General features: G+C 44.4%; 1 protein-coding gene across 1 annotated transcript in view; it reads right to left on the reverse strand.

Moving 5' to 3' along the window:
* Nucleotides 1-12,500, reverse strand: part of arhgap24 (Rho GTPase activating protein 24) — a 187,167-nt gene that overhangs the window by 133,587 nt on the left and 41,080 nt on the right. The window lies entirely within an intron of this gene.

Consider the following 12,500-nt stretch of genomic DNA (forward strand, 5'->3'; position numbering starts at 1 on the left):
TGTTTCTTTCTACACTCAACTCAATTTCATCCCTGGAAGAAGAAAAAGCCCTCACTTGTTTTTGCAGAATTTTTTTTCTTTTCTTTTGCTGTGCCATAAAATCTTTATTATTTATTGAAAGGCAACATTAAATCCGTAATTACGGCGGTATTTTTTTGTTCCACCGTGTCAAAGCGTTGTTTACTTCTCTGCAGTAAAAGTCATTTTGATTTAAAAGGCAAAACTTCGAAACCAATTTCGTCCAATGTGAGCCGGGGCTACTACACCACTCCACAAGCCACTGGCGACAAACACAATGCAGCCTCTATGCGACACACACACACACACACACACACACACACACACACACACACACACACACACACACACACACACACACACACACACACACACACACACACACACACACACACACACACACACACACACACACACACACACACACACACACACAGGGGTCTGTGGGGCATGCTGGCTAGAGTATGCATCAGTATTACACAATCGGATGATAAATGGTTTGGATTAGAATAATCATGCTATCTTCAGTGCTTTGGTCAGGGCACAGCACAGAATCTCCTTTGTGCCGCTGAATGACGTGTGTGTGTGTGTGTGTGTGTGTGTGTGTGTGTGTGTGTGTGTGTGTGTGTGTGTGTGTGTGTGTGTGTGTGTGTGTGTGTGTGTGTGTGTGTGTGTGTGTGTGTGCGTGTGTCTGTGTGATGCAAGTGATAGTGTGTGTGTGTATGTGTGTGTGTTTGTGTGTGTGTGTGTGTGTGTGTGTGTGTGTGTGTGTGTGTATGTGTGTGTGTTGTGTGTGTGTGTGTATGTGTGTGTGTGTGTGTGTGTGTGTGTGGCTGTGCTGTATGCCTGTGTGCTGTATGCGTGTGTATCTTTGTACTACTAGCTTATGCGTGCATGTGTGTATATGTGCGTGTTTGTGATGCAAGTGGTGGCAAGGGGACGGGACGGAGGGGACTGACCCCCTGACCCAATCCGTTGGCTTTTCTCTGCATTCCACATGGCACACACGGAGATCTATGGCGGCCAGCCCACTAGCCAGACGAGCCCCCCCCTTGCCCAACAGGCTGGCATGTCTTACCAACAGCCATTGACCCCGAGGTCACACAGACTGGCGTATGGTGACATCAGCAGGGGTTGATTTACAGGGATTTTCAGGATTTTCTGAACCTTCTGTGTGGTTATCATCCATGTTTTTTTTTATCCTGTGTTTATACTGTAAATTGACTGCATTATGCATGTTTTGTCTGTTGATGCAATATTCTGATTATTCCTACTAGGAAACTACACAGCTCTTTACTTGTAAATATGTTAGACTGGGTAGTATGATATTTAGATTGTATATTATATATTTAGATTGCAAATTGATTTTATGACGCATGATTTGGCATGTCTAACCAACAGTCATTGACCAGGGGGTCATGCAGGCTGGCGTATGGCGACCTTGGCAGGGGGTGATTTACAACAGCAGGGAATTTCAGGATTTTCTGATCTGTCTGTTCATTATTAATATCAAGAGAACTACATTATTAATATCAAGGGAACTACACATATCAAACTAATATAAATTGTAAATTCATTATGTAACATGTGTTTTGTCTTGTAACTAAATGTATTGCTACCTAAAAACATGTAATGTTAGACTGGGCAATATGACAACTTCTTTTTTCCAAGAGAGACTTTTATATTAGCGTGATTCTCACCAGAACCTTGTGTATTTCCACTCAATTTTGTGAGTTCACACAAGGGTTTGGAGGACCTTCAGAATTCTCCCTGCTCCCAAACCATAATGCATGGATTCACTCATCAATAATTGATTCTATGATTTTAGACTGTATTTTTGAATCTCAGAGGAGTAGCAGCTCATTCAAAATGTCAGAGAAGTGTTTCCCCAATCACGTGCAAGGATTTTCTGATAAATCCAGGCCTTCGCTTCGGAGACCTGGCGTAGCTCCAGATGAATGTCGTCAAGCAAGGTGGACCCATTCCTCTGGCGAGAGACAGGCTACTTTTATACGGTACAGGCATATCCAAAATAACAATAACAAAAACATTTTCAATGGTATATGTGACCCTTAAATCACTCTTCTAAACGGGCTACTATCTGTCTAAATGCGGCCAGACGGTGATGCAGACAACGGGGCGAGACAGCGAGACAGACAAAGTCTCAAAGAGATTGACAAAGTGGAGCTTACTCCTCCTATCATGAATAAATGAACAGTGGCAATGACTTCACTCTTGAGGAATTGTATTAAAGTGAATAGCAAAATGCAGGGCAGAAGTCCAAGAAATACATGAATAACTTTACCCTACATTACCCTAATTTGTTCAGTCACAGATCAATATCTCCTCTTGCAGCTTTGTCTCTCGCCCACAGGTAGATAGAGGCAGACACACTGGATTGATCCTGCCATGTATTTCATCTGGCCTGTGAGCAGAGGTGACTTCACCCCATTACCTCACCTCTCTTGTGTTCAGCTGGCTGGAATTAATTGGTTATTAATTGGCTGGAACAAATGTATGGCAGGACATTACCTTTCTCCTCTGTACAATACAAAGTAATTACTAAACTAAGCTCTTGCATGTATGGAATACAGTTCTGTACGTGCCTTAAAACTGTTGACAAACCACATAGGTCAGCGATTGGGCTGTTTACCTCCCTTGCCTGTTGCCTCTAGATACAGGTAAGCAGTATTTACACAGGCCCCAAATGGTGAGAGTACTACCAAAAATCAAACCAAGATATCGCAAAACACTAGGGGTGGTACGGTTCACAAAAGTCACGATTCGGTCCATATCACGGTTTCAAGGTCACGGTTTTCGGTTTTGTACGGTTCTGTTTTTTATTATTATTATTATTTTTTTTTTAATAAAATGTATTATGCACCGTAAATGTCTAAAATAGAAATTAGAATGAAAATGTAAGCTTATCATGGGTATGTTGAATTTGACTTAATTTAACCTAACAAGGTGAAGTTACTGAAAGAGAAAATATATCCTATCAATGATTTTAACATGCTTCCATTTATTTCACAAAAAGGGAGAACTAAGTCCTAACTTTTAAGTTGACAAATATTCAAATATTACATACTATAACACATTTGACGTGTACAAATAAAACAGCTACACTCCTGTAGGCAATGAGACCATTAGGTCAGTGCAGTATGACTATTTTGGTTAATAAGTACATTCGACATGACATCAACGCAGATATGCGCATGAAGACAGCAATGCACCCTGGATCAAAATGCAGCATGACGGTTAGATTTCCTGTCAAACTTCGAAATTTCGTCGACGTTGCGTTGACGAGGTGACATGTCACATGGTGTAAAACTATCGCGGGATGAATGCGGCTGCAGTCAGATCTTGCAACCTCTGCAGTTGCTTATCCCCTTCAACGCTCGTCGGCGGACTGCCTCCGAGGTCACGCGCCCATGAACTGGTTGGTCAACAACTCACTCACGTGTGTATATGGGTCTTGTCTCACACCTCTACACAAGTTTGCGCAGGTCCCCACTTCAGCTCCTCCTCACTGCCTGTCCCCCCCACTCCTCACACGTGGTGTGTTAGTAGAGCAAACCGGTGCGAGCTCATCGTCTCGTTCATATTTGTGGCCGACTGCAAATGCGCTGTATTTAATAACACCCACATTGTGACAACAAGTTCTCGCTGACGTGCCTTTCGCAACGTCGACGCTCGCAACGAAGTCGTATGGGCCTAATGACACACTGAGAACGAATTGAACTTTTATTTTGATACCGCTTTCTGCGAGTTTTGCGCTTAGGAATGTTGCTTCCTATCAAGAAACTGCCGGCCGTGAGAAGCATAGAAGTAAAATCAGAAGTCAAATTCAATTTCAAGTGAACAAGTGATAGGGTTAAGTTATGTTAAAATGTGAAAGTTAAGGTAACAAATAATTTAAAAAGATCGTTTTTTTAGAAGTGTATTCACAAGAATGTTTCACAAAACTCCTGTGAATCTGAGCCTGTTAAAACAGTCATTTTATTTTGGTTATAGTGTTAAACATCAATGTTAACTAGGCAACATTACAAAGTCCCCCTCATTCCATCAGAGTTTAACTGGCTACATGTAATTAGGCCTACAGTTGATTGCAGTTAAGGACAGCGCAGTGAATCTGATGGATATGTTCATATCTCGCATTATGCCGTCCGGAATCCCCATCCAATGCCACGTGGATATAACCTACACTAGGCTACTGTAACGTAAGTCTACTTTGTTTTGCTAATCTGTCATTTTTTGTAAATTCATGTTCATTTAATTTAAATTGGTCAGAATAAAGGCTGGGGGCAGTCACTTGCGCTAACGTGGAGAGAGAGGGGGGAGAGGGAGGCGCTCCTGTCCTGACCGACCTGCGCTTGCTTGTAGGCTACTGTAGCCTACTCAGCTGGTGCATGCTGTTACATTATGCCTTTCATTTGGCTGATATAAATCAGTCTTTCCACACTCAATATCCTACGTAGTCTTTGTGTTTTATGCTTGTAAAAGCAGTAGGATTTTAATTGCCTCGTCGGCCGGTGGTCACTCTCTCTCTTTTTTTTTGTGGAAACCGTGGGCACCGTGCGGTTGCGCACTACCCCGTTCCGTGACATGCACACCGTAGGGTTTCGGTTTGCGACACAAACCGTACCATGCCTACCAATCACGCCCACTCAATGCAAAAGCATGTGCTCAAGTTGGGTCTCCTAAGGGGGCGTTGTCCCCTACTTCTTCTTCTCTTTTTGAGGTGTTTGTGCAAGACGTGCGCTACCGCCATCTACAGCGCTAAGGGGACTTCATTGATTCTCAACCTCAGGACTCCGAAGGTCTCCTAACCGAAGGTCTCCTAAAGGGGCGTTCACCCGACATAAAGTGGATACCGGAAAAGAAACAAAATGACGCTTCTTGTTAGATCCATCTTCTTTGGTACTACAAGCAGATGTGGGTGGGTCTACATGGGTCGATGGGTCTTCTCTGTCATCTGTCTCTATGGGGCAGGCAGGTGGCAGCTCTGTTCATCTGCTTGCTATACTATACCTCCTCGTTTATGAAAGTAGCCCAGGGACTGCCGTCTGTCTGGCTAGTCCTGCAGATGCACTCAGTTTCTTCTGTAGGTCAGCGCAATTAAAGGTTTTGTGTGCTACATTCCTGGCCTAGTTTCCCTCAAGTCAAGGTTTTTTTTTTGCACTACAGCTGAGCCAGTGTGAAAATGTATGGCTGAAGAATGGAGAAAACTAATGTTGTTGTCCTTTTATTTTTAGGTTGGGCAACGCAAGGACTTTTTTTTCTTTTCACTTCCCCACTGACAAATTTAGAATAATGTGGTGGTGGTTGCATGTAGGTTATGCTGTGAGGAGGACGGAACAAATCTGAAACAAAAAAGCAAAGCATGTCTAAAACAAAACGTGGAACTGAGAAACATGCTAAAACAACTCACAGACTAAAGAAAGTTGTTTCTTTTTTTTCTGCTTTAAGGTCGAAAAACAGTTAAGGCATCGTTTCTTCAGAGACCATGACCAGGCGAAACTTTGCACCTGACCCCTGTAGACTCATATATACGCCAACAGATAACATCAGCTCCACATTCCCTTGCACAAGGGAGCCCATTGAAGGCCCAAACACAAAAAAACATTTTTCTTCTCGGGGGGGAGAAATTAACAGATGACATGTCACCAGCTATGGGCACTCTTGATGTGATGCTAGTGTGGGGTGTTGTATTTCATGTAGGGTGGAGAGAGAGAGAGAGAGAGAGAGAGAGAGAGAGAGAGAGAGAGAGAGAGAGAGAGAGAGAGAGAGAGAGAGAGAGAGAGAGAGAGAGAGAGAGAGAGAGAGAGTAAGTGAGAGAGAGTGCAGACCTCTTAACATCTACCCCAAGAGAGTCTCTCCCCATATCATACTCCTATGCTATTGTCCTGACCTACATGGTCAGGGCCAAAAAACATGGAGAGCATGTTTTAGATGAGAACATAAGGACTTTCATTCAGAGAGAGCGGCCAGAGAACAACAGCTGCATTGTGGGACAGTGGAGGTCCTCCCAGCGGTGCCCAGCCACCCACCTCCCACCGCCCACCTCCAGGGTTCTCGGCTGGTTGCCTCGCTGGCTGGCTGGATGACCTTCAGAGTGGGAGTGGGGCGTGGAGCTGGGCCAGACAGCCTAGAGGTGGTCCTGGCATGGCTATAGACATAAACGCAACCAGTGCTCCTCAAAGATGAAGTTGCGAAACGATGACAACTATAGCTATAGGGTCTGACGAAGCTTTTTGAGGGGGGTGGGAGGTGGTAGAATACAACAGCAAGGGTGGTCATGAACTGAGACAAAACAGCTAAAAGCGCAAAGTAGAATTGAAAGTCAAAGTAATTCCTTGCAAGAGTTTTGCCTGTGCGCTTACTGTTAGGTGATTTCACCAAATTTCACCTTCATGCCCTTGTCATTTGATTTCACATTACAAACAATTGTTCAATGACAATAAAGGTCTTGACGTCTGTAAGTCTCATCTACCTGGCTTGGGAGGTGTGGTAATTCATTATGTATACTTAATTTTCTTTGGGATTAATAAAAGTACTCTAATTAGGATCAACACTACTGTAAATTACATACAGTCTAAGACCTTTTATTTTCTTTTCATTATTATAGGTTTTTAGGGGGTTTAAGTCTTAACGCAGATGGGGAAGTGAGAGAGAGAGAGCGAGAGAGAGAGAGAGAGAGAGAGAGAGAGAGAGAGAGAGAGAGAGAGAGAGCGAGAGAGAGAGAGAGAGAGAGAGAGGGGTGGGGAGATGTTGCGCCACCGCACCACCAGACAGCCTTGTACTTCCTCAGCCCAAGATGTCCACCTCTGCTCTGCTCTGCTCAGCAGTGTTTTGGCCAGAGGACTCGCGTGGCAGCGCGTGGGCAGAGGAAACCTCCAGCAGCTGACACAGCCATGTTGTCTTTGGTCACAGTACAGCTGCGGTGGTGGAGGTGGACTCGGAGATGTGGAACATGGAAACTCCATTCATCCACACTTATTTATGTACAGAGGAAATAGATCCAGCTGTCAGCAAGAAATGTTTTTTTTTTTTTTTTTAATCTACGAGTTTCTTATTTTTCTCAGAATCAAACAACAATGGCTTAACATTAGAGAAAGGGTGGTTAGAGAAAGGTTGGTTCAGGAAGTCAAAAAGTTGTAACAGCGTGATGGGCACTTCAAAATTCGTAATGTATTTTGGCGATGGGGATTGTGTACCCAACTTGTAAGGTAACCGAAGACAAATACTATACAGTATTTGCTTAATAAGTTAATTGCTTACAGAAGAGTATGTACAAGATTACAAGAGATGCACCCGGATCGTGATTTTTAGGATTCTGCCGGATACCGACCCCCTGCTTAAGATCCTGCCGGATCCGGAACCGGATACCGGATCCTACAAAAGGGTTGAAACATATAGTCTACTCGCACAAGTGGGCCCTTTTTATTACGTTGGCTCAAACTATTTTTTAGACTCATTGGCTTATTGCCACACTGCCTGCAACGGCCGCTTCCAAAGGGCTTTCACTTCATGCAGTGATTGGGGTTGTGAAAGACTGACTGAAAAGCCTAGGCTAGAGATGCACCAGACCCTGAATTTTAGGTAACATGCCGGATAACGGATCCACTGCTTAAGATCCTGGCGGGACTGGATCCTGTGATAAACCCTATTATCCTGCCGGATCCGGAACCTGAACCGGATCCGGTGCATCTCTAAAGATTACACTACAAAATGGAAAAGAGATGACAGTCAGATCCTGTTACAATGCCACATCTTCCCAACCCTTAGTCATAAAACTCTCCACCCACCCATCCACCCAAACTTCAGAAATCAAAAGACAGAAGGGCGCTATGGCACTGAAAAACATCTCTTTTCAAACAACCTGTCTCAGATCTATGTCTGAAGATTTGTGTCGAATGGAGATGGCATTCTGAGTGTCACCGAGTTCACACACACACGCACGTACGCATGCACGCACACGCACGCACGCACGCACGCACGCACACACACACACATACACACACACACGCACACACGCACACACAGCGCTTATGGGAGATCAAAAACAGGAATCGCAGCCTCAGATCACAGCTTCTGACGCTAAGGGTTTCAAAACTTTGACTTTGAAGCTGCAAGAAAGCTTTAAAGAAAAAAAAATGTTTCTTCACCCCCAGATATTAAATAATGTCTTGATCAAATGGTTATACACATGATGCAAAGATGCATCCGGTGAATGAAATACAGCACCACATGCAGACAGCGGTACACAGAACTGCCCACACACTACGCACAGTCATCAGAATAAGAATACGGCCTGCGTGCCCTTTTATCAACAGACACCAGTATGCGTCTGTCTGTGTCAGTTTGAAGTTCAACCACTGACACAGACAGCATCAAATATAAACACACACACGCACGCACGCACGCACGCACGCACACACACACACAAACACATACACTCACACACACTACAAACTTGTAAATACATCCTTAACACAGATAACTGAATTTTCAAACCCCACACAATCCCTGTCTCTCCTGGTCTCTCGGTCTCCCCCCAACTACCCCCCCCCCCCTGTCCTTTCTAATTACTTCGTTGCCGTATTAAAATATCCCAGGCTCACCGGGCCATGTAATATTGAGGTAGAACACCTCCATAAATCAGAAGAAATGAAGACTTCCTGAACTCCACAGTCTGCACATTGGAGCTCCCTAATGATCGCCTAGCAGCAGGGATTCCCACCTAGAACACACACACGCGCACGCACGCACGCACGCACGCACGCACATACACACACACACTCACACGGAAACATACAGACACACATGCGCACACACAGCCTTACACATACAGTATACAGTAGAGACACACACACGCACATACATTAAGACAAACATCCACACACACACACGCACGCGCTCTCACACACACACACACACACACACACACACACACACACACACACACACACACACACACACACACACACACACACACACACACACACACACACACACACACACACACACACACACGAACACACACAGACACACCTTCATGCACAAACACACACACACACACACAAATGTGCATTTAACACATAAACTGCTGATGCTGTGATTCCAAACAAACCCTTTCCCACTTCCTGCTTTTCTCCAGACTGACTGAGCCCCACACCAACGCACTGCACACGCACATGCACATGCAGTCTGCTGCCTAGTTACGGAACTTGAGAAAGTGAGTGCATATGTCAGACTGTTTCAGGATGAGTGTATGCGTGTGTGCATGTTCATGAATCAGTGTGTGTGTGTGTGTGTGTGTGTGTGTGTGTGTGTGTGTGTGTGTGTGTGTGTGTGTGTGTGTGTGTGTGTGTGTGTGTGTGTGTGTGTGTGTGTGTGTGTGTGTGTGTGTGTGTGTGTGTGTGTGTGTGTGTGCGTGCGTGCGTGTATGGTTGCACATGCCGGCGTACATGCATGTGTGTGTGTGTGCATGTGTGCATACATGCATGTGCATATGTGTGTGTGTGTGTGTGTGTGTGTGTGTGTGTGTGTGTGTGTGTGTGTGTGTGTGTGTGTGTGTGTGTGTGTGTGTGTGTGTGTGTGTGTGTGTGGTGTATGTGCACGCATGTGTGTGCACGCGCACACGTGTGTGTGTGTTCGCGTGTGACTCATTGTCTGTTCCCCATTAAAGCAGATCTTTCCACCAGGCCTTAGTTACAGTGCAGGGAGAGGCAGTCAAAACAATCCTCAACTCACACTGTTGTACGTTTCCTTTTTTTTGTTGCATACATTCTCTGGCACGGCATTAACACAGACAGATGAGTGTGCACACAGGGTTGTTGCACACCATATGCTCAGCAGTGCATTTGTTTTCAAATCAGCCATAATCACAAAGATAAGTAATGAAATTCATGTGGGCAAATATACATAAAAGAATGACCTCATTTGTGTTGTGTTGTAAGGGGATAAGGTGATGATGGGACAACTATTTCCAAAGAACTCGTGTTTGTTTTTGCTTTTATCAATTATTATTATGAATGACGTCACTTTGTGTTTGTCTGCTGTGACTGTGTAACATACTGTAGATGTGATGTGATGTCTGTACATTCATCCATTCATTCGTTCATCCGTCTATCCATCCATCCATCCATCCATCCATCCATCCATCCATCTGTACCATCCATCCATCCATCCATCTGTACCATCCATCCATCCATCCATCCATTCATTTGTACCATCCATCCATCCATCCATCCCATCCCAGCCTATTTCTGTACAGCTGTCCTGTCTGGTGTTCCTGCCATACAATATGTGAGTGGGTGATTATACTGTAAGAAGCAGCTCTGTGTCCTCAGTCAGCAGCTCTTCCCTATTTATTAGAGCTTCAGTCACACTCATCCAGCTGCAGCAACGCTCTAAAAGCTGGCCTGCCCACAAATGTGTTCCAGCGCCACAATGCCAACTCTTTAGAAGGACGGGACACAAGCCCAAGATTGCCCTCTGAGACTGCTCACATAACACAGATTTTGTTTTCCTTTTTTATGTGGGGGGAGACCGGCTACAGCCAAACAGTGTTGTTCCTGTCTTGCAGAGCCAATGCTTTGAGGATCATGGCTGCGTGTGTGTTGTTTTAATAACATTTGTCTAACGCAGTTTCTCGGCCCCCCTCAGGGGTGCCGCGGAAACGTGGCTGATAAATAAATTATGTAATATGATGCATATTTGTCTAAATTGATAAGTTAATGCTAGTCAGTGGAATCTTTCATCTGCTCTTTACACACAATAAAGTAAATATAGGTCGCATCAAAATGTGTTACTTTTCTAAGCTTTTGTGGTATCGGATGCGATGCCATGTTACGGCATGTTGATTTGGGGTGCCTTGAAATTTTTCATGAATTGAAAGGGTGCCTCGCCTAAAAAAACGTTGAGAAACACTGGTCTAACGGCCCAGCCGTGGCTCAAATGGCTGGGCACTGTCCTGCTACACTGGCGACCCGGGTTCGATTCCGGCCCGAGTCATTTGCCGACCCAGTCTCCCAGTCTCTCTGTCCCCACTTGCTTCCTGTCTGACTCGACTTTCCTATCATGAATGAAGGCAATACAAGCAAAACATTTTTTTAATTCTATTTGTCTAATGTAGACGCCACACTATTGCATGCTTCTGAGTCAAATGGGATATGCAATGGACCTTTCTCACGTGGCATCAAGACACCTTCTATCCAATGCATTCGAAGCATTTACAGTGATATAGGAAAGTTTGGGCACCCTTTTGGAAAATCATTTCATCGCTTTATCTCTTGTTGAGCTTTTCAAGCCGCAACTTTATTTCAACATATGTTCAATCATAGGGGAAAAGAAACATTTCGGTATCATTTTAAAAGGTGTAACAGAAGGAATTGTATGTGGATTTAAACTAGAGATGCACCGGATCCTGATTTTTAGGATCCTGCCGGATACCGGATCCACTGCTTAAGATCCTGCCGGATCCTGAACCGGATACCGGATCCTACGAAAGGGTTGAAACACATAGCCTACTCACACACGTGGGCCCTTTGTATCACGTTGGCTCAAACTATTTTGACTGAAAAGCCTCGGCTACCGGGTCCTGGATCCTGGAACCGGATCCGGATCCTGTGAAAAACCCTATTATCCTGCCGGATCCGGAACCGAATCTTGGATACGGTGCATCTCTAATTTAAACAAAAATAGGCATGTGCATACATAAGTAATGTTGTGATTTTCCAAAAGGGTGGTGCCCAAACATGCTCATACTACTGTATAGGTTGCATACGGAGGCATAGACATAAACATATACAGCACTGTTTTGTGCCTAAAAACAGTTGTTGTTTATACCTGATGTGCTTCAAATAGAACTTGTGTGTGGGCTAATTTAGCTATAGAACCTACATTCCAACACTATCGCAAAATCAGTGGATCCCAATTAGCCTGGCTCTTCAGCCGGATCTAACAGCAGTAGTTACACAAGTCACCTCTGTATTAGGAAGAGACAAGTGGTTTAAATTCATCCACTTCATCTTCATCTTTACAAATGGCGAATGGTGGGACTGTCCACTGTACATGCACTTTAAGTACATTTCTACAAGTAGCAGAACAATTGCAGCAGAAGACGACTGGCCCTAACACAAGACTGGCCGTAACAAGGTGATGATGTTGATGTGTGATCTTGACACCGGTTGATGTTTTCTGATTATCATACACGTTTCCAGCCAGCTAGCTTTCCACAAAGAGGGAAGTTCAACTTTAACGCTCAAAAGCTGAGTTCCAAAACAAATCAGAATACAGAACTAGGTGTATTCATTAACAGATAAACAGTCGAGCCACGTGAGTGTACTCAACCAAGGATACCCTCTCCACCCCAACACGAATATACTACACATCCTCTTACAGTTTACTGTTTAACAAAACACCCCCTTTCCCAGTCCATGTGCATGCATGGCTGTAACTAAAACAGTCCTTTACTT

Source organism: Engraulis encrasicolus, chromosome 11 (assembly GCF_034702125.1).
Source record: "Engraulis encrasicolus isolate BLACKSEA-1 chromosome 11, IST_EnEncr_1.0, whole genome shotgun sequence".
Taxonomy (NCBI): Eukaryota; Metazoa; Chordata; class Actinopteri; order Clupeiformes; family Engraulidae; genus Engraulis; species Engraulis encrasicolus.